General features: G+C 44.9%; 1 pseudogene across 1 annotated transcript in view; it reads right to left on the reverse strand.

Moving 5' to 3' along the window:
* The window catches only part of LOC308636365 (meiosis-specific coiled-coil domain-containing protein MEIOC-like), a 54,274-nt pseudogene that overhangs the window by 81 nt on the left and 26,230 nt on the right, over window positions 1-27,963 (reverse strand). The gene's annotated exons all lie outside the window — the stretch shown is intronic.

Genomic DNA, 27,963 nt, shown 5'->3' on the forward strand with positions numbered 1-27,963 from the left:
CTAGGACACAAAGGGGAGGCTTCAGCTGAAGGTGCCAAGAACCAAGGGGATCAGGACACAGAGCTCACAATTAACACTGAAAGCCGGGAATCCTGTAGCAGCTTCCCAATTCTTGTCCCCTCCAGGGTCTACCAGGTCAGCAGTGGAAAACCTAAGGGGAGCAGCACCAAAATAGAGAGAGCTCTCTTCCCACACTTCTGCTTCTCCTGGGGTGGGGGGCCAGGGATGTGTCTAAATAGACCAACAGGAGTCTGTTTACAATTTACCTCTAACCAACAAGGCACAGAGGGCGTAGTATCAGACTTCTCCAGTGGAGAATAAGAACGTGTAAAATTCTTACTGGTATAAATAGCATCTATAATCTAATGGTGTGGCCACCCAAATCTATAAGCAAAGAATGCCACTGCCCAAAATAGTTGGAAGTCAGTACAACATTAACTCCCTCAGGGCAGCTGGCTCTCTCCTTGCACCTGAGCAAGCGTGAAGGTGCTGTTGGAAGGCCTGGCCCCCAGAAGCTTAGGTTGGGAGGGCCCTCACATCTAAACAAATCTCCAGTGACTACTCTGCTGAGCTTCAGGGGAATTAAAATATATATATATGGGTGTCTCTGCTCTCAAGTAATTATGACCCGAAGAAGTTAACAGAACCAAGGAATGTGACATAGACTGCCTCATTTAAGCTCCTCATAGTCACAGCAGTCCCATTTTATTATCTCCACCTGACAGATAAGGACATGGAAGCTGATAAGGTCAAGCAACTATCATAGGTGCCATGGCTCACAGTGGCCTGGCTCCACAGCCCCCAGGGTAATGCCAACCCCAGCTCAAGGGAATTCCTGAGTGAGTGCCATCCTTAGAGCCAGGACTCCAAGGTGGGCTGGGAGAAAGACACTTCACCTGGGGGCCCAGGCTGGGGCCAGCCTGGAAGCAAGGATTACAGGAGAGTGGAAGAGCTTGAGGTCTGAGAAGGAGAAAGCAGGGTGGCCTTCAATGAAACTGCTGCTTCAATCTCTGGCCTCTGCGGTGGGCCAAGAATAAACACGGCACAGAGAATTAGGGCCTGGAGCAGACCTTCTAAGCCAGGCCACAGAGGGAGGCAGGTGTGTGTGGATGGTGGCCCTGGCAGACTGCCTGGAAGAGCCCTTGGCCCTGGCTACAGCTCCTGGTTGATCACCTCACCCTTTGCCACATTCTGCTGCTCCATGTACCAGTGGATTCTCAGAGCTTCCTGAGACCTGCTCTACACACTGGGCATCAGAGGAAGAGGAAAAGGGATACATACTGTAGTCAGTCATGCCTGGCAACATGCCTGATCCATCCAACAGATAAAATCCGGCCCCTGGCTCAAGAACCTAGGTTGCAAACCTAATCCACAATTTCAGTGGCCTAAACCACTCCCTCAAGCCTTATAGACGAGCCCTTAAGCTTCAAAGTTTCCCTTTCCTCAACCAGTTATAAGGACCCTAAGGGCATAGACTTCAATAATCTGTATAGTAGCTTGGATCCATTAATACCTCATTAACTAATTAGCTGAGAGTAACACAGCACTCATTAGGAGAAGCTATCAATAATTAAGTGCTCTGGCCAAGCACCAGTCTGCTAAAACAAACAAAATAAACTGAAGCTAAGAGAGGTCAGCTGGGCGATACACCAGCAATCCCAGGAACTTGGGAAGCTGAGGCAGAAGGATCCCAAGTTTAAGACCAGCCTCAGCAACTTGGGGAGAACCTGTCTCAAAATTAAAAGGGTTAGAACATAGTTCACTGGTAGAGTGCTCCTGGGTTCAGGAAAAAAGAGAGAGATGGGGGGAAGGGAGACAAATAACTTGATAAGAGACAAATAACTTGCCTAAAATTAAGGGTTAGAAAGCCACAAAATTACTAACAGCTAAGAGGAATTCAGAACAGCCATTTCACAATTTACAAAACAGAACCAAGACTTTGAGGCTCAGGCCACAATTCAGGATACCTCTACCTTTCTTTGTAGGAAGCCCAAGCAGCCTACTTATTCACAGCTCTTCCACAGTACTTCAAGGAGGCAGGAACGTGACCATCAATGACGACCATCGATGACGTAAGAACTTTCTGGTGGAAACTAATGGAGGCTTTGGATCTCTTTACTGCTGGGTCACTGTTCCATTATCCATTTGGTGGCTCAGACCCTAAATCTGCCACTAGACCAGCTGGTGTCATTTCCTGTCCTCAGAATATCCCTTATTGACACCAAAAAACAAACTGGAAAGAACCATGGCTTCATTGAAGGGGAAAGATGGGCAACACTACTAGGGAAAGAATGGCAGGGGAAAGGTGACTCCCACCATTTAGGAAACCCCAAATCACAATAAGTCTATCTTCACCCCTAAGCAGACATTAATCCAACCTTCTGCTGCTTTCCAGAGCAAACAAAGCAAGTTTCTCTGATCTCATTTTCCAACCTCATTTAATTCTTAGAGTAATTCCATAAAGATGATCATCCCTATTTTACAGAGGAGAAAATAGAAGTTAAATAGAAACAGGGCTCAGCTAAGGGACAGAATTCTCTGGTCTCCTTGTCTTTTCATCAGATCAAACTATCCTAGGTCTTTGGCTTGAAAGTTTTTAAGGAAACTACTATTTCCAGACTCTTCAGAGCTGTGGTCAGAAGCTCTGCTTTACTGAATTAGGCCTGTAAGCAACAAGACACAATCCTGGTGATCAGATTCATAGTCCCAAACAGCTAAGCCCAAGTCCTTCTCAGGGTACCTGAGTTTCACAGATGTCTTTTCTAAATGTTTCAACACCAGGAAAGAACCGTCCTAGTTGTTTTTCTTCATTATACTGCTTGTCCTTCTATATACAGTATGTCCAATTTCATTTCCTCCAGAGATCAAGGAAGAAATAAAAAGAGAAGAACAGCTTAGACAAGACTTACATTAAATGAAGAAATGGATAAGCTGACGTTACCACTCTCAAAACATTCAACCCATCAGTAAACAGCAACCTATTCTCTTCAGAGAATTCTCAGCCTCTCCTAACAGCCTTCTGTCTACTGTCTGAATCTTACCCTGGTTCTTCAGAACAACAGACTGGTGTTTATGCCATCTAACTGCTGTACTAACTGATGAGTCATGTTATTTCACTGGGAAAAGAATGACAAAGTTATCTTCTGATTCGGAAAGGCAGCTGATCTTTCAGACATGTGAGTGCTGAATGAGTAAACAGCATCTCCTTCTATATGAAGCAAGGTGGATTTCTGGACCAGTGTCCTTCCTGGATGGGGTGGGGTGGGAGGAGAGGATAAATCCTTCAGAACAATAATTTCAAATAAAATTTGCTGGAGGATAAGGCAGTGTGTGGTGGTACACCACTGTAATCCCAGGCTGAGGCAGGAGGATCACAAATTTGAGGCCAGCCTCAGCAATTTGGTGAGGCCCTAAGCAACTAGGTGAGACCCTGTCTCAAACTAACAATAAAAAGGGCTGGGAGTGTGACTCAGTGGTTAAGTGCCCCAAGGTTCAATTTCCATTAAAAAAAAAAAAAAGAAGAAAGAAAGAAAGAAAAAGAAAAAAAAATACACTGGAAGGTGAGAAATTTCTAGCTTGTGATTCCCGGACCAAGGATTAGTGGGCAAAGGCAGAATTATGAAAATGGTAAACACTGAATATCTTTCTTTCCTCCCTCCTTCTTTCCATCCAATAACAACTATTTCCCCATATTCTTGTCCCATGTGCTGTAGAATTCTAACAAAGTGTAAATTCTGGTTTTGTTGTTTGTTTACTGGAGCTTGAATCCAAGAGCACTTTACCACTGAGGTGCATCCCCAGACCTTTTGATTTTTATGACACAGTCTCACCAAGTTGCCTAGGCTGGCCTCATACTTGCAATACTCCTGCCTCAGCCTCCCAAGTCACTGGTGTGTACCGCCATGCCTGGCAAGGAACAAACTCTGAATGAAAAAAAGCAGTAACTTTGCCTGAGTCATTCATATTGCATTTCTATACCTAGAACTGTGCTTAGCCACACAGTATACTTGGAAAATGCTTGTTGAATGACTTGGTGAATAAAATTAAAACAGGGCATAGTGTAGGTAGGTTCATTTTTAAGACTGTGGAAACCTGAGGTACACCATTCTGAAGTGGTAGGGGTACTGTGGAACTCCCGCCATTAAACAAAGCTGTCAATAAGGGTAAAAGCCATTCATGTAAGTCACATCTTAATGGAAGGATATTGAAGGTAGCAGTGCATTCAGTTTTCAAAAGAAAAGACCATAGTGACAAGCAAAGACAATGGGTCCTCTTGGGGGCCCTATAAATCCTGCCAGGGCTTGGGGTGTAGCTCAGTGTAAGCATGTGCAAGGCCCTGGATTAGATCTCAGCACCAAAAAAATAAATAAATAAATAAACAAATTGCCATCAAATGGCCAACCCTTCTGAAACCAGGTCATCAGAATTCAGAGGAAATGTACATCAAAAAGTCCCCAGGAAACTATAACCACTGAGCATGAGCCCCAGGTGCCTCAGAAACAACCCTCTGCCTCAGTTACTGTGAGATAATGTGACTTCCTGTGTTCATGAAACCCAAATAGCTAAAATTCAATGACCCAGCACAGAAAAGAGGAAGCAATTCAACAGCTTCTGCACCCACCTAGGCTTCAGCTTCCTCAGGACCCACCACCTCTACTGTTCACATGTAACATGCCTCTGACACCATGTGATCCCTGTGTTTAGTGCTGGAACTGATCTGCCATCAGCTCTGGCAAGGAGCACTGGGACAGGATCCTCCACAAGTGCCAGGACAAGACACATGGCCATGGCTCTGTAATTAGAGCCAACCCCACTGGCATTCCCTGAGGTTCTCCAGAGCCAGAATACCAGTCAAAAGGAAGCAAGGACTTCAACTGCCCCAGGATGAGTGAGCTGGGTGAGGGACCATCTCTTACCTTGCAGGAATTTCAATGACACCTACCATTCCAATAGTCAACACAAGTAATATAATATGAACGGTGAAAAAACAATCCCTGGGGACAGGTATAAGGACCAGACACCAGGGCTGGGGTTGTGGCTCAGTGGTAGAGCGCGCACCTAGCATGTGCAAGGCCCTGGGTTCGATCCTCAGCACCACATAAAAATAAATAAACAAAATAAAGGTATTGTGTACCACTAAAAAATAAAAAATAATAATAAAAAAAGGACCAGACACCAGGAAAAAATCTCTGACCCAAGAGTAGGGGAACTCTACCCCCCTGCACTCATTAACCAAACAAGCTGCATGGTCTATCAAGCTGCTCACCTCTGAGCAAGCACCTAGACTTGACTGTTCAGGGGTAGCTGGTGGGGTTGGCAGGGAGCTATGCACTACAATTTCAGGCTGAATGGGAGCTGTCAAGGGAAGAATGGGCAGAGTTGATGTGAAGAGTTGCTACGGGGACAAAAGGTGAAAGGACATGGAGGATCTCTGTTAATAAAAAGGAAGAGGGTGAGAGGAACTGAGGCAACTAGAGATGGGGACAGATAAAGACTTAGGAATGGGGTTTCCTCGCGATGGTAGAGGAGGGAAGAGAAATATATAATGAGCTAGGAAGTTAAGGGCAAAGTCTGTGAAGAAGCTACACATAAAATTTGGGAGAAGGCTGAAAGAGGAGTTAACACGAAGCGGGTGAGCTCAACAGGGCATCTATTTTAGTGGTAGGTCTTCAATGAGAGGAGGGGAGAGGTAGACGTTTGGGATAAACAGACCTTAGGGGGCTGGGTAGACACTGGGAGCTGGGGATGAGAGAGCTGAGCCAGAAAAGGGGAAACATGAATGGTGGATTTAGGGGAAGTTTGTGCGGAGTTTTAGGATTGCCAGGGGGGTTGTGGGGTGAGGATTAGATAAAGAGGAGGTAAGGGATATATCCAGATCGGAGTTGCAACTAGGTTAAAGAGAGGTCACGAGTGAGGCTGCATTTATGCAAGACCGGTGGTAAGAAGATGGGAGCAAGAGCTGAGGTTGGGTCACGGGTAGGAGAAAATGGACGGAACAGGCCAACGGTGGCAGCGCGGGCCCAAGGCTACGGTGGGAGCCGGGTGCGGGCTGGGAGGGCAGAGGGCTCGGAAGCCGGACTGTCTCGAGGCAACCAAGATCTCTGGGATCACGGCGAGGGCGGGAGGACCAACTGTCCGTTGGCGTTACGGCCCCAACGCCCCCGCGCTGCCCTCTTCAACCCCTGACCCCTAACTCACCAACCGACGCTGCGGCCTCCTGGCCACTGACAACAGGAAGCGGCGCCCCAGTGCCTGATGCCATTACGTTGATTCTGCTCTCCGGCCCCGCCTCCAGCCCGAGGAGCCAGTAGTGAGGCTCGGAGGATGAGAGGCAGAGTTCTTAAAAGCCTGAGGGTGCAGAGCCCCATCCGCAGGTGAGTGGCTCTAGATCTTTGTACACCGGCCTGAGTTGGACCCGCGCTGGTAGATCCAGGCTTCTGGGTCTCTGACTCCGCTCGGTTGGCATAAACTGAGCGACTTTGGAGTAGTGACTTAGCCTCACAAAGCCGACGACAGTCCACTTGAGTAGTACCAATAATACCCTCTCTTAATACCTACTCTAACTTTGCCCCCCGAAGGCATCAGTCCAACCCAGTGGGTGCTGGCACGGACTCCCCCCGGCCCCCAGGGCTTGGATCCAGCCCTGATTTTTGTGCACGTCAAGGAGGCCAGCTCACAGGGCCTTGAAGGAGCTCACAAGGCCTTGGAGGATTTGTGGTGTCTGTTTTCATATCATTCAGCCGATAATGGCCATGTGGGAAAGTCCTGACCTGCTTGGGTCCGATAAGGTTCCTGGTTAAAGGCTCCTTTGTTTTTCCTCCCCCCTTTTCTCCCGCCTACTAGTAACTTTCCCTGCCCTTTGCAAAAGAATATATATAAGTATGTGCTGAGCTAATAAAGAGGAGATTCCCCCTGGATGAAGAACCTCGGACTCCTGTGTCTTTTTTAATCCCGCCGCCTCTCGCCGGACTTGGGCCATTAGCCGGACGCGGCAAGTGGAGGTTCCCACCGAGACCGGAAAGCAGAGGTAAATAAGCGGACGGGACTCACCTTCCATAAGAGAAGGGGAAAAACCTTCCATAAGAGAAGGGGAGAAAAACCTTCCATAAGAGAAGGGGAGAAAAACCTTCCATAAGAGAAGGGGAGAAAAACCTTCCATAAGAGAAGGGGACCTTCCATAAGAGAAGGGGAAAAGAGGTGCGCACCATGGGTAACTCAACAGCTAAGGTTCGTCTGGCCAACGAACTCAGAGAGCTATTGAACACACAAGGAACAGGAATAAAGACAAAAACTGCAACAGAATTCGTTGAAGTTATTGCCCAGGCATGTCCTTGGTTTCTGACAGGGGGATTTCTTAATAATAATGATTGGGATCAAATCAGACATGATCTTCAGAAATTATTGAGGGATAAAAGACCAAGGAGTGTCCCTATTGCCACTTTCTCTTTGTGGAGATTGATTAAAGATGCCTTACTAACAGACAAAGTAAAAATTAAGGAACAACTTGCAGAATGTGAACAAGCCCTTAATCAAGTTCAGGAAGAACAGATGGAGGCTTCCCTAAAAGAGGAAGGCTCTCCTGAAGTCCCTACTGGGAGAAATAAGAGACGCCTTCACGTTAATTTAGACAAGGACATTGAGGATGCTAGTTGCCTCTCTGAAGAGGAGGAAGAATTAGAAAAGGAGATTCAAGAGATGGAGGGTCATTTAAAAAGAATTATTTCAAAAGCGCCTAGTGCACCCCCACCTGTCCCTCCTCCTCTCTATAATCCTTATTGGGACGGAAGCAGAGACCCCCTAATTAGGCGAGCCGGGGTCCATTGGAGCCCTAAGATAGCTCAAACTTTTCCTGTGATAGAGAATACTGATGCTGATGAACAACCAGCCCGGGTCCACGTCCCTTTAGCCTTTAAAGATATCAAACAACTTAAGGAGGCAATTATAAATTATGGGCCTCATGCTCCCTTTACATTAACCCTCTTTGAGTCTTTCTCAGCTAATCAGTTGGCTCCTGGTGATTGGCAACAACTCTGTAGGGCTGTCTTATCAGGGGGAGATTTTTTGCTATGGAAAAGTGAATATCATGAGAGATGTCGTGAGTTGGCCCAAATTAATCAGAATGCAGGCCATCCACAGAGGAATGCAGAAATGTTGACGGGGACTGGGCAATATGCCACCATTGACCAACAGATACATTTTGATCCAGGCGTTTACGCTCAGATTGCCGCAGCTGCCGTGCATGCCTGGAAGGCCTTACCCGTCTCCACAACAGAGGCTAAAATTTCAAAAATCTCTCAAGGACCTTCCGAGCCATATTCAGACTTTACAGCTCGCCTAATACAGGCAGCGGGAAAAATATTCCCAAACTTGGAACAGGCCATGCTTTTGATTAAGCAATTGGCTTATGAAAACACTAATACTTACTGCCAAAATGCCATAAAGTCCTCACGAGCTAAAAGTATTGATGATATGATTAGAGCATGCAAGGATATAGATGGGCCCCATATCACTGGTCAAGTTTTGGCCGCGGCCCTTAAGACTGGTTTTCAAAAATTTAACAATCAAGAAGCTAACCCGAGGGGGTACTTCAAATGTGGCAAAGAAGGTCATATAAGAAAGAATTGCCCGGGACTTTATGGGAACCCTGGCAGAGGAAGACCGGGACTTTGTCCCCGCTGCCGTAAGGGTAATCATTGGAGCAAAGACTGTAAATCCAAATTTGACAATGAAGGTCACTTCATATTGCCGGGAAACGGGAACAAAGGCCCGCCCCGGGCCCCCGAAACCAAAGTGTACGGGGCAATGCCGAGACAGAGTCAAGCCTCAGAGGCCAGGCGTCTCCGCCGCCTCCCACTAACCAACCCCTTTCTATCAGCCAACTCCCCCGGGGAACCCCAGGAAGTGCAGGATTGGACCTCAGTTCCACCTCCCGAGCAGTACTAACCCCACAAATGGGACCCCAAATTTTACCCACTGGAGTATTTGGGCCCCTTCCTGAAGGGACAGTGGCATTAGTACTAGGGCGAAGTAGTGCTGCTCAGCGGGGATTGAGAGTCCTTACCGGAGTTGTTGATTCTGATTACCAAGGAGAAATAAAGATGATAGTAGAGGCAACACAGGGGCTTGTTGTCATCCGCCCGGGAGAGCGCATAAGCCAACTGGTGCTTCTGCCCTTGGTCTCTGTCCCTGGACCTAATCTTCTCAGATCCCGAGAAAGGGGCGCATTTGGCTCCACCGGGACCCCCCAAACCTACTGGGTGGCTCATTTGGATTCACGTCCTAAGTTTACATTAAAAATACAGGATAAAACCTTTGAGGGAATATTGGACTCGGGGGCGGATGTTTCTGTCATCTCCGATAGACAGTGGCCTCGTGCCTGGCCCCTTCAAAGTCCCTCTGCTGTCCTACAGGGCATAGGTCAAACCAGACCACAAAAGAGTGCATCCTTCTTAAAGTGGGAAGATAATGAAGGTCACAGCGGCTTCTTCCAACCTTATGTGGTGGCCGGGCTTCCCACAAACCTCTGGGGGAGAGATCTACTCCAACAAATGGGGGCTATCCTTACTACCCAGACCTTAAAAGAAAATAATCATTTTGTTAATAATGTAATGCTGGATATGGGATGGTTGCCTGGAAAAGGCTTAGGAAAGGAACATGAGGGCAGAACTTCCCCCATAGACCCAATGGGCCAGGTTATTAGAAAAGGAAAGGACCAACGAGGATTGGGAAATTTTTCTTAGGGGCCGCTGAAGAGCGGCCACCCCCACTAGCCATCACATGGCTATCAAACGATCCAGTGTGGGTAGAACAGTGGCCCCTGACAAAAGAAAAGTTACAGGCCGCTTCTTTACTAGTTCAGGAACAACTTAACCTGGGACATGTGACACCCTCTACTTCTCCTTGGAATACGCCTATTTTTGTCATAAAAAAGGGATCGAGAAAATGGAGACTCCTACAGGATTTACGGGCGATTAATAAAACCATGCAGCCCATGGGACCCCTGCAACCAGGGCTGCCATGCCCGACTGCAATCCCTAAGGATTGGCACCTTATTGTTATAGACTTAAAGGATTGTTTTTTCTCCATTCCCCTACATCCAGAAGACCAAAAATGCTTTGCCTTTTCCCTACCATCCATAAATTTTAGGGAGCCTTACCAACGATTTGAGTGGACTGTCCTACCCCAAGGGATGTCCAATAGTCCCACAATGTGCCAATATTTTGTAGCCAAAGTTTTACAACCCTTTCGGCGCCAATTTTCTCAGCTGTATCTTATTCATTATATGGATGATATTTTATTAGCAGGGCCACAGAAAGACTCCCTCCTTCAGGCTTATGAGGTCCTCCAGTCCCTCCTACAGGGGGCAGGATTGATTATAGCCCCTGAAAAGGTTCAATTCCAACACCCTTTTAACTATTTGGGGTATATTATAAATCATATTGGAATCTATCCCCAAAAGCCTCAGTTCCAGATACATCACCTTAAGACTTTACACCAATGGCAAACCTTTTTAGGAGAAATACAGTGGCTACGTCCATCTTTCCATATTCCCACAGGGGAACTTAAGCCTCTGTATGATCTCCTCCAAGGAGACCCTTCCCCTACCTCAGCCAGGAAACCCACACCTGAGGCTCTACAATCATTAAGGCTGATAGAGAAGGCCCTACAAGACATGCAGGTTACCCAGATAGACTACTCTATACCCCTGTCATTTGTAGTTTTGCCATCTAAAATAACTCCTACTGGAGTGTTTTGGCAAGCAGGCCCTATCTATTGGGTCCATTTACCCGCTTCTAACTCTCGGGTAATAACTCCCTTTTATGAACTAGTAATAAATCTAATTTGGAAAGCCAAATATTTGGGTGATGCATTGTTTGGAAAGACTTTCGATATTCTCATCCAACCCTATACCCAGGATATGATTTTAAAATTGCAACAAGAACATGATCTTTGGTGTCTTTTTCTTTGTAATTTCAAAGGTAAAATTGATAATCACTTTCCCCGACATAAACTTCTAGAAGGTCTTAAAAAATGTCCTATTATTTTCCCAAAAATTATTAAAGGGGAGCCTATCCCAGGAGCTCAAACTGTTTATACAGATGGAGCAAAAGGGGGGTTTGCTGTTGTTTTTGATGGATCTCAAGTAATTCAACACCCTGTTCCTAAACTGTCTGCCCAAAGATCAGAAGTTGAGGCTTTAATTATGGCCCTTAAACTATTCAATTCTATTCCACTTAATGTGTACACTGATAGTCTTTATGTTGCCAATTTAGCCTTAGTTATTGAAACAGCCCCTTATATTGGCAGACAATCTACCATCATGGAACAATTACAAACAGTTCAACTCCTTGTTTGGGCTAGACAAGATCCTTTATTCATTGGACATATCCGAGGACATTCGGAGCTTCCTGGGCCTCTGGCGGAGGGTAATACTAAAGCAGATGCCGCCACTCATAATATGGGCCTAATATACACCATAACCGGGTATGATGAGGCCTCACAACTTCATGCTAAATTCCATCTAAATGCGCAATCCTTATGCTTCCGCACAGGATGCTCGCGTGATCAGGCTTTACAAATTGTTTCCCTATGCCCAGTATGTGCTCCATTTATTCATTCTCCCAGTTTAGGTGTTAACCCTAGAGGCTTACACCCCAATGATGTCTGGCAAACTGATGTTACCCACTTCCCAAGTTTTGGAAAGCTGTCTTTTGTGCATGTTTCTATTGACACATATTCTGGCTATATTTTTGCTACCTTACATACTGGAGAGAAGGCTAAAGATGTAATTGGACATCTCTTAAAGGCTTTCTCTTGCATGGGCACTCCACGATGTCTCAAAACAGACAATGGACCCGCATATACAAGCCAAACAGTTCAACGCTTCTGTGCCCAGTGGGAGATTAAACATAGAACTGGAATCCCATATAACCCCCAGGGACAAGCAATTGTAGAACGGGCCCATCAACATTTAAAAACCTATTTACAAAAAACAAAAGAGGGGAAGATATATAGATGCTGCCAGGGACCACAAGCGCTATTATCCATAACCTTGTTCACTTTGAATTTTTTGCTCAAGGATGCGAGGGGACGTACGGCCGCACAGCGCCATTTCTCTCCTCCAACTGTACAAAATGCTCAAGTACGGTGGAAAGATTTATCCACCGGAAGGTGGCAGCCTTTGGCTCCACTCTTAGCGAGAGTGAGAGGAGCCGTATGTATTTTCCCTCCAGGAGCAGAAAAGTCCATTTGGGTCCCGGAACGCTGCATAAGGCCGGTGAATGACACACATGAGGCTCCAGATGAAGACCCCCAGATGCCTGACCCTGCCGTTGCCACCGATCTTCCACACCGTGAGATGGACTCTGTTGGTGATGCTCCTTCTGGGTGAGTTAGTCCATGGGGGCCTCGGCCTCCCAATAGGTACAAATTTTCAGACAAGTCCCCATATTATTAGGAATTTGAAATGGACTATACAAAATGTGGAAACGGGAAAGATTGCAGTTTTGGCCCAGGGTACCGGACATTATCCCTCACCAGGATGGTGGCCGAACATTACTTTTAACCTATGCCACCTCGCCCAAGATTCATGGCCAAATACAGGGAAAACCAAGGATGATTTTGCTGAAGTTTGTCTCCGACCGATTCGAAGATGATTTTTTCTACAATAATCCCTGCTTCATGCCTTCCTCCTTTCACCCCTCTTCTTCTTTATTATTCCTCTCCTCTGACTTTATGCCTTGTTGAACCGGAACCAATTAGAGACCTAATAATGACTGGCTGAGTAGATACCATTAAACACCTTGGCAACAACGAGCTGATCTTGTAGTACCCAGAGACGGGCAACTTTCACGCTTGCACTGCAACCCAAGACAGGGGAATGGGGCCTCCCCAGAGACGGGTAAGCACTGTAAGGACAGTGAACGACCTAAGACAGGGGCTACTTGATTCCCTTTGACGTGCAACAAACAAAAGGGGGGGAACTGCTGGCACGGACTCCCCCCGGCCCCCAGGGCTTGGATCCAGCCCTGATTTTTGTGCACGTCAAGGAGGCCAGCTCACAGGGCCTTGAAGGAGCTCACAAGGCCTTGGAGGATTTGTGGTGTCTGTTTTCATATCATTCAGCCGATAATGGCCATGTGGGAAAGTCCTGACCTGCTTGGGTCCGATAAGGTTCCTGGTTGAAGGCTCCTTTGTTTTTCCTCCCCCCTTTTCTCCCGCCTACTAGTAACTTTCCCTGCCCTTTGCAAAAGAATATATATAAGTATGTGCTGAGCTAATAAAGAGGAGATTCCCCCTGGATGAAGAACCTCGGACTCCTGTGTCTTTTTTAATCCCGCCGCCTCTCGCCGGACTCGGGCCATTAGCCGGACGCGGCAAGTGGGTAGAGCCTGGGCTCAAATTGGAGCCTTCCTCCTGGCTTTTAAGAGCCGGGAATACACACCTATTTTGAAGGCACCTAATACCACGTGATCACCTTGAGGTTTCTCTGGGCAGTCTCATGTGTTCAACACAATCCTGAAGACCTGAAGCCCAGGGGTTCGCTTTTCCTCTTCCAGCCTTGTAGTTGTTTGTTTTCTTTCCTTGTAGAAGTGACATCGCTCTTTCAAATGAACTTAGAAGAAAAATATCAAGAGCAGCGACTGCGCCCTGGAGCCAGGGACAGTTCTTTGGGCACTTCACACTTGCAAACTTCCATCAATGGGAGCCTAGGGCCTGAGCTTGGACTGTGAATTATTAGGGTCAGGAGAGGTACTTGCACGTCCTAAGAGAGTAGCACAAGGGTGACCAGGGACAGGCCAATTCTTGGAAAGAAGCTGCACTGACTTTGGTTGGAGGTCTTATGCTCCCTTGGCCTCTAGGCAAGGAAGGTGGCCCTCATATCTCCACAAATCTAGAGGGCCCAGTTCCTGTTTCCATTTATAAAACCAGCTGTTGGGGGTGGTCCCCCACCTTGTTAGTGGGCTGCCTGCTCAGTAATTCTCCTCCCCTCAGTTTCAGGCTAGATGGGTCACAGTGTTCATTCAATACAGTTGATATTGAGCAGGAAGATGACAAGTACACGCGTACAAACTATTCTTTTGTGTCAAACTCATTTTAAACAAGAAAGAAGGTAAGGTGTTTTCTAGGGAAACTTACCTACCTTGGCAAAAGGATAGCTGTTTCTGGTCATAATCATCACAGACAGATATTGGTGGTTTAGAAGAAGCATGTCCTGCCCCTAAATCAAGCACTTCATGTCCCTCAGTTATTCCCTTGCATTTTTGTTCAGCTGTTGAAAGGATAACTGTGTGGAATTCCTCAAAATAATCTCTTGTCTGTTTTTCAGGAGTCTCTGTTTCCTGGTCCCCTATTTTCCAGGCTCCTGATATCTGAAAAGTTTCCATGCTTGACTACCTCTTCTCATCTTGCTCTATACAAGGTGAAGCTATATAAAGGCCTGGAGTTAAGATGGGGGAGGATGGAGGAAGTGGCAGGAGAGGGCAATGCACAAATGCACATAAATATTGCACATTTCCACAAAACATTTCACAATGGACCATGAGTGCACCAGGTAGACTCCAGATGGGGAAAAAAAAATGTTACCCTGTGACTGGAACAATAATAAAGGCGCCTGCAAAATACTATCGAACCAGAGAAAAGAATTTGAGAGGTTTCCAGATGCATAGTATCTATGAACTTGTGAAGAACTGTTGAGTTTATGCTTTAAAGGTTAGTTCAATCTAGCTTCAGTCTTTGATCCTCCATTATTCATCTCATTCCCTTGTCTTTTGGTAATAGAGCCTCTCATAACACTTCATGCTTTGATATAGCCCTTGCTGCTCTGCCACATTGACTTATTATTATTATTTTTTATTTTTTGGTACCAGGGATTAAACTCAGGGCATCAACCACTGAGCCACATCCCCAGCCATCCTCTTCCTCTTCCTCCTCCTCTTTTTTTTTTCTTTTCTTTTCTTTTTTTTTTTTTTTTTTTTTTTTGGAGATAGGGTCTTGTTAAGTTGCTTAGGGCCTTGTTAAGTTGCTGAGGCTGACTTCAAATACATGATCCTCCTGCCTCAGCTTCCTGAGCTGTTGGGATTACGGGTGTGTACTACCACAGCCACACACAGACTTATTTTTAAAATAGGCATGTGTTTTTTTCTCTCCCCTTCCCTAGTTTTCCCTTCCCTGATCTCAGGGGAAACAGGATTACTCTTTTTCTCTATCCTAGGCCCAGTTATCTGTCTTTGAGCACACCTCCAATCATAAGAATAAAGTAATTCAGACTTGGGGGATGGCTCAAGAAGATCTAAGAAATCTCCCAAATTAACAAGTGAATTCTCTCTCTCTCTCTCTCTCTCTCTCTCTCTCTCTCTCTCTCTCTCTCTCTTTCTCTCTCTCTCTCTCTCACACACACACACACACACACACACACACCCATCAGACATACCTGGAATGTAGCCTCTGGGACAAGAGTCCCCTCTGTTTTTTTCCCTTTTTTCTTAAAACTGTGTCCTCATTACTGGAGTGGCATTGGGAACAAGGACCAATCTTTTGGTACCACTCTTATTTTACTTTAGGGATGAGCCTCCTTCACTCACTGTGATTCTGCTAGGTTTAAGTCCCCCACCCCAGGATATGTGCAAGACAATGGCTAGCCAGTCAGAGTCTCCTCTTCCCTGAACTGTGACCCAACAGGCCAATCAGAGACCTTTTGAGGAAGGTCTTTCTCTGAGCCATTTCCTCCACAGCAGTGGAGAATTGGACCATTCTTGCAGATAAGAGGAGTCCTCTCCTATGTAATGTTTTGAACAACTAATAATTTAAAAAAAAAAAACAGGAGTCCTCTCAAGGCTGAAGCTCTCACAGAGCTCCGAAGTCCCACGTGGCAGGAGGCCCCTGACAGCACAGCATCAGAATGATCTGTCACCTGAGGGGCTGCAGCCACCATGCTCAGGGGATGAAGATTCTTGGCTTACTGAGCTTATTTCTAATAGGACGTGACAGAAAACAACTTCAGAATGTTGGATGGGGAGGATGAAGTGGTTCTGCAGTGTACCGCAACCATCCACAAAGAACAACAGAAACTATGTTTGGCAGCAGAAGGATTTGGCAACAGACTTTGTTTCTTAGAGTCCACTTCCAATTCCAAGAATAGAATGTGCCCCGGACCTGTCCATCAGCATCTTTGTGCTGGAGCAGTCCCTCTCAGTGCAGGCCCTGCAGGAGATGCTGGCTAACACAGTGGAGAAGTCGGAAGGGAAATTCATGATGAAGAACGTCATTTAGGAAAGATATAAGCTTGGAGAAACTCTGGACATGTGCTGGAAAGGTGGCTTTGAAGAAAGAGAAGCAGAGCCCTCCTGTTGGCTGTGGAGTTTCATAGAAGTCTGTCATTCAGGTTTCTCAGATCTCTGGACCTGGTGCATGGTGGGCTACCACAAGTGGACCGCTCATCAACAGGGAATTTGAGAGTTGGGGTGAAATGACAGAAGCCTCCTATAGACAAAGACATGGAACATCTTCTAGGATTTCCAATAATCTCGGCTCTTATTTTTCAGTGGAAAATATTATCATTACATTATAAGGAGGGGGTGTTACCTGCTAAACTAGGTGCATCAAGACCAAGGAATTTGAATGGAAAAAGTATTATAAGCAGCAGCAAATGTGGATAGATCCTCTCCTTGTAAATATTAATCATGAAATCGCGTCTGAATACAAAAAGGCGGGGGGGGGGGGCTGGGAATGTGGCTCAAGCGGTAGCGCGCTCGCCTGGCATGCGTGGGGCCCGGGTTGGATCCTCAGCACCACATACCGACAAATGTTGTGTTCTCCAAAAAACTAAAAAATAAATATTGAAATTCTCTCTCTCTTAAAACACACACACACACACACACACACACACACACACACAAAACCAACCTGTTTTGCTTGCTAAATCTGTATCTACTGTGTTCATCTTATTATCTCACCCCTGCCCCAGACTCGCTAATGTGCCCTCTCAGCCTCCCGTTGGCCATAGGTAAAGGAAGGTTTGTCTTGGAATAGTTATCTTTGACAAAACCAGAAAGATGAGGTAGACCCCACTGAAAACAGGCATCATTCCTAAAGTAATTTATTGAGGCTTTGGCGGCTGTTAACTCTGGGCCCAGGAGTGAATGGCTTGTTTTCATACCTGACTAATTGACCAGGAGAGGCATCTGCATGCAACTAGAGTGATTGGAGCCACTTGGCTCTCCCTTCTTGAGTGAGCACGGAGCCCCAGCGCGCTGGAACGGATCCCTAATAAATCCCCCTTGCCATTGCATGGAGCTAGTCTCGTGTGGTCTCTCCTTCTCCGACGCTTCGCCGGACCCTTACAAGGGGCGCGGAGCATGGAGAGGCTTACTCCTTTCCCGCCGCCATCTTCCTCTTCTCGCTAGCTATTTCGGGATGATGACGGGACACTAGCTCGTTCCCTCCAGTGTGTCTCAGCCTTGGGCTCCCGCGCCTCTCTCCGCCTCCGTATCCACAGCCACATCAGGGGGCTCTGGAGGAAGATTTGTAGTTTCCAGAACTCGATGTGGAAATGTTATCTCCGGGGGGTTTGGAGGAGGATTTGTAGTCCCCTGGTGAGGACATAGAAGTGTTACCTCATGGGGCTTTAGAGGAAAAGCTGTAGAATGTTCAACTCCCACATTGGGCTCTGGAGTTATAGTGATTTCCACACTGGGCTCTGGAGTTATGGTGAGTTCCACGTCGTGGAGCTTTGGAGGAAAAGCTGTAGGTTGTTCAACCCCCACACTGGGCTCTGGAGTTATGGTGAGTTCCATGTCCTGGAGCTTTGGAGGAAAAGTCGTAGGTTGTTCAACCCCCACATTGGGCTCTGGAGTTATGGTGAGTTCCACGTCGTGGGGCTTTAGAGGAAAAGCTGTAGGATTTTCAACCCCCACATTGGGTTCTGGAGTTATGGTGATTTCCACATAGTGGGGCTTTGGAGGAGCTGTAGGTTGTTCAACCACCACATTGGGCTCTGGAGTTATGGGGATTTCCACGTGGTGGGGCTGTAGAGGATGTTCAACCACCACATTGGGCTCTGGAGTTATGGGGATTTCTACATGGTGGGGCTGTAGAGGATTTTCAACCACCACATTGGGCTCTGGAGTTATGGGGAGTTCCACTTCCACAGGTTTAAATGTAAAGCTGGGTACTGTTGAAAAATGAACTTGATTCTCAGTTAGGACCTGTGGCTGAGTTGAAGTTTCTTGTGTTGGAATTATTCCTTCTTGATACGTTGGAAGCAAAGTTGAAGTTTCCTTCATGGTTGGAAAAACAAATACAGGGACCGTTGGAAGAGATATATGGTACATTCCAATAGCCATAGGGAACAATGAAAGAGCTACAGGCTTCTTCTCAGCTGTAGAATGTTTAGTGGGTTTTGGAGTTGAGGTGAGTTCCAGGTCCAAAGGTTGAAAGGTAACACTGGGTGATGTTAAATCCTGAGCTTTATTCTGACTTAGGACCTGAGTTGAAGTTTCCATCTGAGTTGTGGTTGCTTGTTGGGCTGAAGAAAATCCAAAGTTTTCAGGGAATCCTGGAGACTGGGAAGGGGCATTAGACTGGGTTGGATAAAATGTAACTTGCTGGGTGGAAACTGGCTCAACTTCTTTAGTGGCTTCTGAAGGTACAGTAACTATCAGAGCCACATGTTGAACTGTGGTTTTAGGCAAATCTGAAGACCCACTTCTGAACATTACTTCTAGATCTTGAGGTGAAAATGACATGGAATCACTGAATGAAGCAATAGTCGAGACAAATGTGGATTCTGGAGGTTTAGTTGGGAGTGTTTCCTGGACTGGTGGAAGTTCAACACTCAAGGGGGGCGTTGAGGGCAGAGATGAGCTCTCCTGCTGACTTGATAAAGATTCCTCAGGCAGCTCTTCAAGCTGACTGGGGACCTCTTGATCAATTGGAGGTTGTTCCTCCTCTAGAGGGGGGCTTGGCTAAGGTTCCAACTGCTCAGGGGACACTGAGGACTCATCTAGGGTCTCCTGTTGTGCTGAAGTTTCAACCTCATTATTCAATTCTGGAGTAGGAGACTCAGCTTGATCAGAACCTAGAGAAGAACCTGTCACATCCTCACCTTCTGGAGGTTGACCTACATCGTTAGGGAGCTCTGGAGGCACAGTTGGGGCTTCAGGCTGGGATGCAGAAGGTCCTAACTCATTAGTTGGAATTGAGGGAGGAACTATAGCCTCACCATTGATCACAGAAGTTCCCACCTCTGTAGTGGGTTCAGGTGTTATAGTAATTAGTACATCTGCTAGTACATCTGCAGTCAAACTGGGCAAGTCTAGAGGTTGCACTGGTACTTCCAGCTGGCTTTCAGAAGACTGGTCCTCCCCAGGAGACTCAGAAGGCTGAGTTGGGGTCTCTTGCTCACTGAGAGAAGGTTCAGTCTCCACAGGAGGGCCCGGAGGCTGGGCTGGGGTCTCTTGCTGGGTTAGAGAAGGTTCTACCTCCTCAGCATACTCTGGAGGCTGAACTGGGGCCTCCTGAACTGGGGCCTCCTGAACTGGAGCTTCCTGAACTGGGGCCTCCTGAACTGGGGCCTCTGGCTGAACTGGGGCCTCCTGAACAGAGGCCTCTGGCTGAATTGGGGCCTCCTGCTGGGCTAGAGACGATTCGGCCTCCTTGGTAGGTTCCGAAGTTATGGTAATTTCCACGTCTGCAGGCCTACCTGTAACACTGGGCAAGTTATAATAATGAACTTGATCCTGACCTAGAGATGGAACTACAGGTAGAGTTGGTAGGGTTTCAGCTATATTCTCCATAGGGGACTTGGGAGCTTGAACTGGAGTCTCTTGCTCAGATAAAGAGGGTTCAGAGAGCTCTGAAGTCTGAGCTGGAGCCTCTTGTTGGGTTGATGAAGGTTCTACTACTTCAAGACCCTCTGAAGGCTGGGTTGGGGCCTGCTCCTGGCCTGAAGGAAGGTGAATCTCTTTATCTGCCTGCGGAGTTACGGTAACCAGATCTGCAGGTTTCCTTGTGACAACTGGCTGAGTGTCACTTCTTAGAGATGAAAGTTTATGATGCACTTCTTGCTGGGACGAAGAGGACTGGAGCTCCTCAGGAGTCTCTTGGGCCTCCAGAGAAGGTTCAACCTGGTCAGGAGTTTCTGGAGACTCATCTGAGTTCTCCTGGGATTCCGGAGGTAGGTTGCCAGAATAAGCTACATCTGTACTTGGATATACATAATCATCCAAGTTTTTTTGAAGCTGAAGTTTTGCAAATTGCTTTGGAGTTCCACCAACTTCTTTAGCAAATCTCGGATGCTGAGCTACATCCTTCTTCAGATTCAGTGGTGAAACAATAAACTTTGCTGCTTTTGAACTCTGGCTATCTAGAGGTGGAACAAGTACTTCAAATGACTGGTGATCTGTAGACTGATCTAGATTGACAGTATGAATCTTACTTTTGAGTCAAGAAGGTAGAGCTAGGACCTGATTCTGATCCCCATCTAGCATTGGAACCAATTCTGGGAGCCTCTCTTGCCAAATTAGTTTGTCTTGATGCAGATCCTGACGTGGAACAGCAAACTGATCTACCTCTGGGGGCGGCTCTCCAGGTGAATCCCTGCCCAAGAATGGAAGCAAACTGTCAGTTAACTCCCTGGCCCCAGCTCAAACTCAAATATGTTTGCTCAAGCCTTTTGCTGTAGGAACAATGGGACAGAATAAAGGTAAGCTCACAAAATAAGGGAACATTTCTTACCTGTTATTTTTTTTTCTCCAAATTCTTCTATACAGGTCCAGACAGATGGGCTATGTTTCCTTTCTATTAACTGAGGAGACAGAGAAGAATTGAGGACTGAAGCGTCATCACTGTCCTGAATGTACTGAAATCCTAACAGCTTTAGCTGAAAATATGTCCAAAGCAGGCAGTCAAAACGAACTTAAAATAGGACAAACTCCAACACTATTTATCTATGCTAGAATCACAAGGCAGGCAGGGAAACTGGTTCCTTTGAGGAAGGTAATCAAAGAAATAAGCAGAGTAGCCCTCACCCCGTTCCAGCATGTTTGAAGTACTTGGGGATGGAGTAACCCCTTTCCTTTATTCGTCTATATAGGTCCATGAGCCATAAGAAAATGACTCCCCACATGAAGCTCCTCAATACAAGACCTCCGACTGCACCACGTCAGTCCTTTCTAAAGGCAATTCTAAAGGAATCTGAAATGGCAAGCCTGTATCTGAAAGTGCTGAGAAGAGCCTTGAAGAAGACTCCCTGGCAGTGAGGAACAGGAGAAGCAGCAAGGACCCTGGAATCAGGCAGACCTGGGTTTGAATTCTGACTCTGTCACTTTCTACTGAAGTGACTTGAGTCACAAACATCTGTGAGCCTTATTAGTAGCATTTTCCTCACACCAGGCAGTCTGAGGATTAAATGAAAGAACATGTTAAGGCATCTAGGATGGGCTGGGCCCAGAGAAGGCTGTGATGATGTCAAATATGCACTGGCCAATGAACAGGAACCCTGGGGATGCCCAGAGGTGGTATGGCCATAGCTCTAGAAGTACAGAATTCTCAAAGGGAAACAGAGCTCTCTGCTCCAAAAGTCCTACGCAAGTCAGAAGCCAACTTCAAGATACAATGCACAAAGAGCCAAATTGTTATCAGCCAGCTTTTATTACAAGGAAACAAATGCTGCATGGAAAATTATTTGTAAAGTTTGTGATTTTGCCACTTACTAACAGTGTGAACCTAGGCAAGATTTCTGAATTTCAACTTTTTCATCTGAAAAATGGGGAATAATAATATCAACATTGCAAGAGTTCTTGGGAAAATAAGATAACATGTTTTGAATATTTATCATGTGCCAAGCACTATTCTAAGGCTTTTTGGTATGTCATCTCATTTGCATAAATACTTAATATAGTGCCTGGAACATAATAAACAACTAGTAAATTAGGCATTAAATAAATGTAATGGGCAGAGGAAGAATTACTAAGGTTCCAAGAGGAGAGAAGAGAAGATGCCTGTTTCCACAGGTGGGAAGAATAAGATGCAACTGGGAGAAGAAAGGTATAATAGTTACTGGATATGAGACTCTCAAAACTTTTGAACCATTACAAATTAAACCAATCTAACTCACCCCAAAGGACAGAACTGAGCTCTTTTTTCATCTTTAATGTTTATGCCTCTCTGAATCTGAAAGAAGCTGCAAGGATTCCAGTACAAACCAAAAAGTGATGACCGTACCCTGAAGCATGCAAACTTCTGTGTCTCTACAGCTGTCCGTAGGAAACTGGTGCTAGTGGACTATGGGGGAGCAATAGGGCATTTCTGGGACTGCAGCTCAATTTGCCTTTATAGTGTGGCACACCTACCTCATGGATATTCTCAGTAGTGGAATAAATAACAGGGATAAATCTTGGATTTCCCTCTTATTTGTTCTTTGTGCTTATGTTCTTGGCACAATATTGATGTGTCATAGACAAGTCAGCATGTGAATATGCTCTATCTGAATAGAGCCTGTCTTTCTACCTTGTAGAGTCCTTCAGTTTCTAAACTCATGGAGCTTGTATTGTTAGAACCAATGAAGTAACTAAAAGAATTTTTAAAAAATAAGCCATCAGTCTGGACCTGTGTAGGTGAATGAAGGAGAAGCACTTTAAAGTCAGGGGGAAAAAAGTAAACTTAACATTTAGGATTATCAACCAGTACTAGTTTTCCATATAATGTGTTTCATTTTTTATTTCATCTGGAAGAGATATGATTATTACTACCATTTAAACAGTGGTACTTTACTAATAAGCTCTTGGCACATCTTTTTTCAGGTTCAAAATAGTCTAACATACTGCTAAGTTGTTGCATCAGTGTTTGTCAATAATAGAAAGTCCTTATTCGAGAGATTTACCAGGTTGTATTACATGGAACCCAGAGGTGAATCCAGACTTTGTGGGGCCTGAAACTTATCTAATTTGGGAAATGACCTCTGATAAAAACATGCAAAATTTATGTATATAGAAATTGGGAGGGCCGGGTGTGGTGTCACACTCCTGTAATCTCAGTGGCTTGAGAGCCTGAAGGAGGAAGATCGCAGGTTCAAAGCCAGCCTTGGCAATGGAGAGGCACTACACAACTCAGTGAGACCCTGTCTCTAAATAAAATACAAAATAGGGGTGGGGATGTGGCTCAGTAGTTGAGGGCCCCTGAGTTCAATCCCCAGTACCAACAAAAAAAAAAAAAAAAAAAAAAGGAAAGGAAAAAGAAAAAGAAAAAGAAATTGCAAGGGCCCCAATCAGAACCTTAGAAGAGACCTGTGCAAGGGAGGAGACCCAGAGCTTAGGTTCCATTCAATTCATGATATATCTACATCAGCTGAGACCTCTGAACAAACTTTTATAGTTCAGGGAAAATTGGTATTTTAACTTATAAATACCCCAGTACATTCATATTGATCATAAAATTACCGGCATCTTCCCTTGGCAAGTTGCCTTTGGAAAGAAATTTAAGAGGCTTATCTCTCACTATGGCAAGTGTTTCCTGAAGCAAAATGGCTTTACCTATTAGAAAAATTTTACCCAAAACAAAAGTGCTCAGCTCCCAATACACACTTGGTGGATCGTGACACCATTACGCCAATCTTTTTTTTTTTTTTTTCCCTCTCTCTCTTTTTGGTACTGGGGATTGAACTCAGGGGCACTTAACCACTGAGCCACACCCCCCAGCTCTTTTTTGTATTTTATTTAGAGACAAGGTCTCACTGAGTTACTTAGGGATGTTGCTAACTTGCTGAGGCTGGCTTTAAATGCATAATCCACCTGCCTCAGCCTCCTAGCTGCTGGGATTATAGGCGTGTGTCACTGTGCCCAGCTCTTTTCTTCTTTTTTAAGAGACAGGTCTTACTATGTTGCCCAGATTGGCCTTGAACTCCTGTCTTAGCCTCCCAAATGGCTGGGACCACAGCTGTGCACCTTGTCTGGCTCAATGTGCCAATCTATGAAAGCAACTATGAATTGGTCTGAGAGGCAGAGCTCCATTCGCATTGCATGATATGAGTGTTAATGTCCATTGCCAGTTGGCTCTGAGTTCTCATCATGAAGCAAATGCCTTTTTCTGTTCAGATGAACACAGAAACTAGAGATAAGTTGGTGCCTCCTCCATTATGAGTCTTTTCTGACCCACCACCCATCCCTTCTTTGTTTGAAAAGTAGACTCTCCATATTCTTTCCCCAAGTTAGGCTTCAGCAAATTGATGAGGGGGAGGAGGTGGCTGCAATAAATGAGCATCTGAAGGAAAAGTTAATCCAGCTCCAGGCATACCATAACCATCCCTTCATGGAACCCAAAATGAACCATGTGAACCTGGATTTCTGATCCACGAGACAGGTGAACAATTTTTTCCAAAATTGAGTTGAGGGGAGAACTTTCACCTTGAGTCTTAAATCCCTTTCAGGGGTTAGGGGTATATGTTGCTCAGTGCCAGAGTGCTTGGCTAGAATGCCCAAGGCCCTGGGTTCCATCCCCAGCACCGAAAAACAAAACAAATCAAATAAATAAGTAAAAACAAAATTTCCTTTTGAGCTGAAAGGAAATAAAACCCATACTTCTTGTTGAGGGTAGTCAGGAAAGAAAGTATATGTAATTAGGTCAGAGCAATGTATTTTCTTTACAAATGTCTTTTACACTATATCATAAACATCATCTTTCTCACACCTCTTACTGCCTACATACAATTCATGACTTCAGAGGCAGGTATTTTTAGAAAAATAATGCTCTGGGTGATTGGGGAGAGAGGTCCCCTGAGCCAATTCGTTTCTGCTTTCCATTGAGAAAGCACCTGCATCTGTGCTCCCTGGAGGGCTTTATGCTAAACTTCATTCTTTGTAGCCCTGTTGCATATATTTAAGCAGTTAGGGATTCTAAATGTGAGATTGAATCAGAGTTAAACTCAAAAATGAAATTCAAGGACAATTCACATGTCAGAGCATCATCACTGAGACTACCATGGCAATGCTAATTTGGGTGTTGCTTGCATGATGCTATTATCTATGCCAGAGATCAGTGCTAGGGAAAGCAGAGCATGTCCTATATAAATTACAAGTCTCTTGGCTTCTCTGTACCTTAGTTTCCTCATTTGAAAAGAATGAATGGATCTTAAGACATACTTCTCAGAATAAGACAGGGCTTACATCAAGCTAACCAATAACTGTATAACGTTTTTAACACATAGTTTTGGGGTTTTTTTTTTTGTACATGCGTGTATCTTCTATTTCACTTACAACTTGTGTAAAAACTGCAGTCCATGCCATGCCTGAAATGTTCCAAAGCCCAGTTCTGTGAGTAAATTGCAACCAAGGTTTCTACAAAAAAGAAAGCCAAAGAAGAAGGAGAAGAAAAAAGATATTCTTTCAGAACATTTATCATTTGGCAGTGATTCTAACTTATATATGATGAAATGTAACCTCAATACTTTTTCCACACACTAAAGAAATCTTGCTGTGGAAGATCCTGACTTATGACTTATATTTCTGCGTTTATACATGCAGAGCCTTAGCTATAAAACAGTGAATGCTCAAAAAATACTTGTGATATTTACTTCTCTAAAACAGGGCTTTACAACTTCAATGCTATTGACATTTTGGGCTGGAAAATTCTTGTTGTGGAGTTTTGTCCTGTATATTGTAGATGTTTAGCAGCATCCCTGGTGTCTGGCCACTAGATGCCAAAATGTCACCTGGGTATAAAATCACACTAATTGAACCACTGCTCTGTAATGACTCATTTCAATCTATGTATAATAATTCTCATACTTATCTTTGCTAGATACTAAAAAGATTTGCTATATAACTTTAGCAACTTTTTACTAATAAATTTTTAATCATAATTTCAAATGAGTAGCAAGGGGGTTTATAAAATTTCAAATATCATCAAGTTATACTTGTAACTTACATAAATTACAAAAAAGGTAGTGGTTCAAATGTACGTCTTTCGATAGATTGTATTTTATTGCAGGATAAATCTCTAGGAAAAGTAAAAGGAAAATATTGCCTTGATTAGATATTAGCTATCTTATTAGTATGAATAAATAGAATCCAGAATTGATAATATTGAATACCTAGTTTTTGTTTAAATTCTAAACCTTTGGACTTATATTTTAATTTTTTAGAGTTTTTAACCCTGCCCACTTTTCTCTTGAGTCTCACTTTCATACTACTTTATATCTTGACAGGTTTTGAGATAGTCTTTCCTGACAGTAGGATAATTATTATGTGACCTTTTACAGTTTTATCAAGTTCAAGATTATGAGCTACAAGTATTAATTTCTGCATGTAATTTTTAAAATTAAAGGGAATATTCTCATGTTCCTGGCTTAATTTGGTTTTTCTTTCACACGTGCATGTGTGTGTGTGTGTGTGTGTGGGGGGGGTACAGGGGATTGAACCCAGGGCCTTGTGCATGCTAAGCAAGCACTTTAACACTGAGCTATACCCCTAGTCCTTTATTCTATTTTTCTAACCCAGTTTTAATACTAGAAGAAAAAGATACCTTTCCAATCATTTGAAAGACAGTTACTCCTCTAATTAATGCATGTCTTTGAACTAATTCAGAGTTGTACTTTCTATCATACTAATGGAAACTCATTTTGGTTTCATATTACCTTAATACTCCATGAAGTACCCCAGGCCAATGGGGCCGTGCCTGTGCGGGCCTAACCGTTATGGCAGCCCCTTGACACTCGCGCCTGGGCAACCCCGTGGCCCCGCCCCGCCCCGCCCTTTATTTACGACACCTTTGTTTAGCAACCTTTATTAGGCTCAACCTTTATTACGCTCACTCAGACCGGGAGTGACTTGGTTGGAGACCCTTTTCCCTTCTTACTTTATACTTTCCTGCTAAAGGATTTCATCCATTCTTATTACTTTAAAGAAACAATTATTTATGAATGGTTTCAAAACCAGCTTATGTCTTTAGCTGCCTGGTTGGTGGTCCTGTTAGGAAATTTCCCAAGCAACTCCAACTCAGTGTCTTAGACACTGAATTACTGATAGTTTTGATACTGATAGAAACAACTGGATAGATACCCATTGCCCACTCACCCCCTTTCTCCCTGCCTGATGAATGGCATTTCATCCACTCACCTGCTCAAGCCCCCCAAAGGAAGTTTTTCTTGTTCTCTTCTTCTCCTCTCACCTACAACCCATCGTGGGCAAGCCCTGCCAACTCTCCTAGACATGCAGCTAGCTGTACACCTCTTCTCTCCACCCCCACTGCCACCCTCCACGCTACTCTCTGCTCTTGTCTTCTGCAATAATCAAGTAGGTTTGTTTGGTTTTGGTGCTGGGGATGGAACCCAGAGTCTCTTTACCACTGAGCCACATCCCCAGCACTTTTTATATTTTATTTTGAGACAGAGTCTCACTAAGTTGATTAGGGCATTATTAAATTGCTGAGGCTAGTCTTGAACTTGCGATCCTCCTGTTTCTGCCTCCTGAATTGCTGGGATTACAATTGTGTGTCATCACACCCAGTGATAGTCAGGTATCTTTTTTTTTTTTTAAAGAGAGAGGGAGAGAGAATTTTTTTTTAAAGAGAGAGTGAGAGAGAGAGAGAGAGAGAGAGAATTTTTAATATTTATTTTTTAGTTCTCGGCGGACACAACATCTTTGTTTGTATGTGGCGCTGAGGATCGAACCCGGGCCGCAGGCATGCCAGGCGAGCGCGCTACCGCTGAGCCACATCCCCAGCCCGATAGTCAGGTATCTTTATGAAAATACCCAAAGGATTTAAAGTCAGCATACTGCAGTGACATAGCCACATCAATGTTGACAGCAACTCAATTCATAAGAGCTAAGCTATGGAACCAACCTAGGAGCCCCTCAACAGATGAATGGATAAAGAAAATGTGGTATATATACACAATGGGATATTACTCAGTCGTAAAAAAGAATGACTTTATGACTTTTTTTTCCAGTAAATGGATGGATATGGAGA

The sequence above is a fragment of the Spermophilus citellus genome, assembly GCF_964194105.1.
Source record: "Spermophilus citellus genome assembly, chromosome: 17".
Classification (NCBI taxonomy): domain Eukaryota; kingdom Metazoa; phylum Chordata; class Mammalia; order Rodentia; family Sciuridae; genus Spermophilus; species Spermophilus citellus.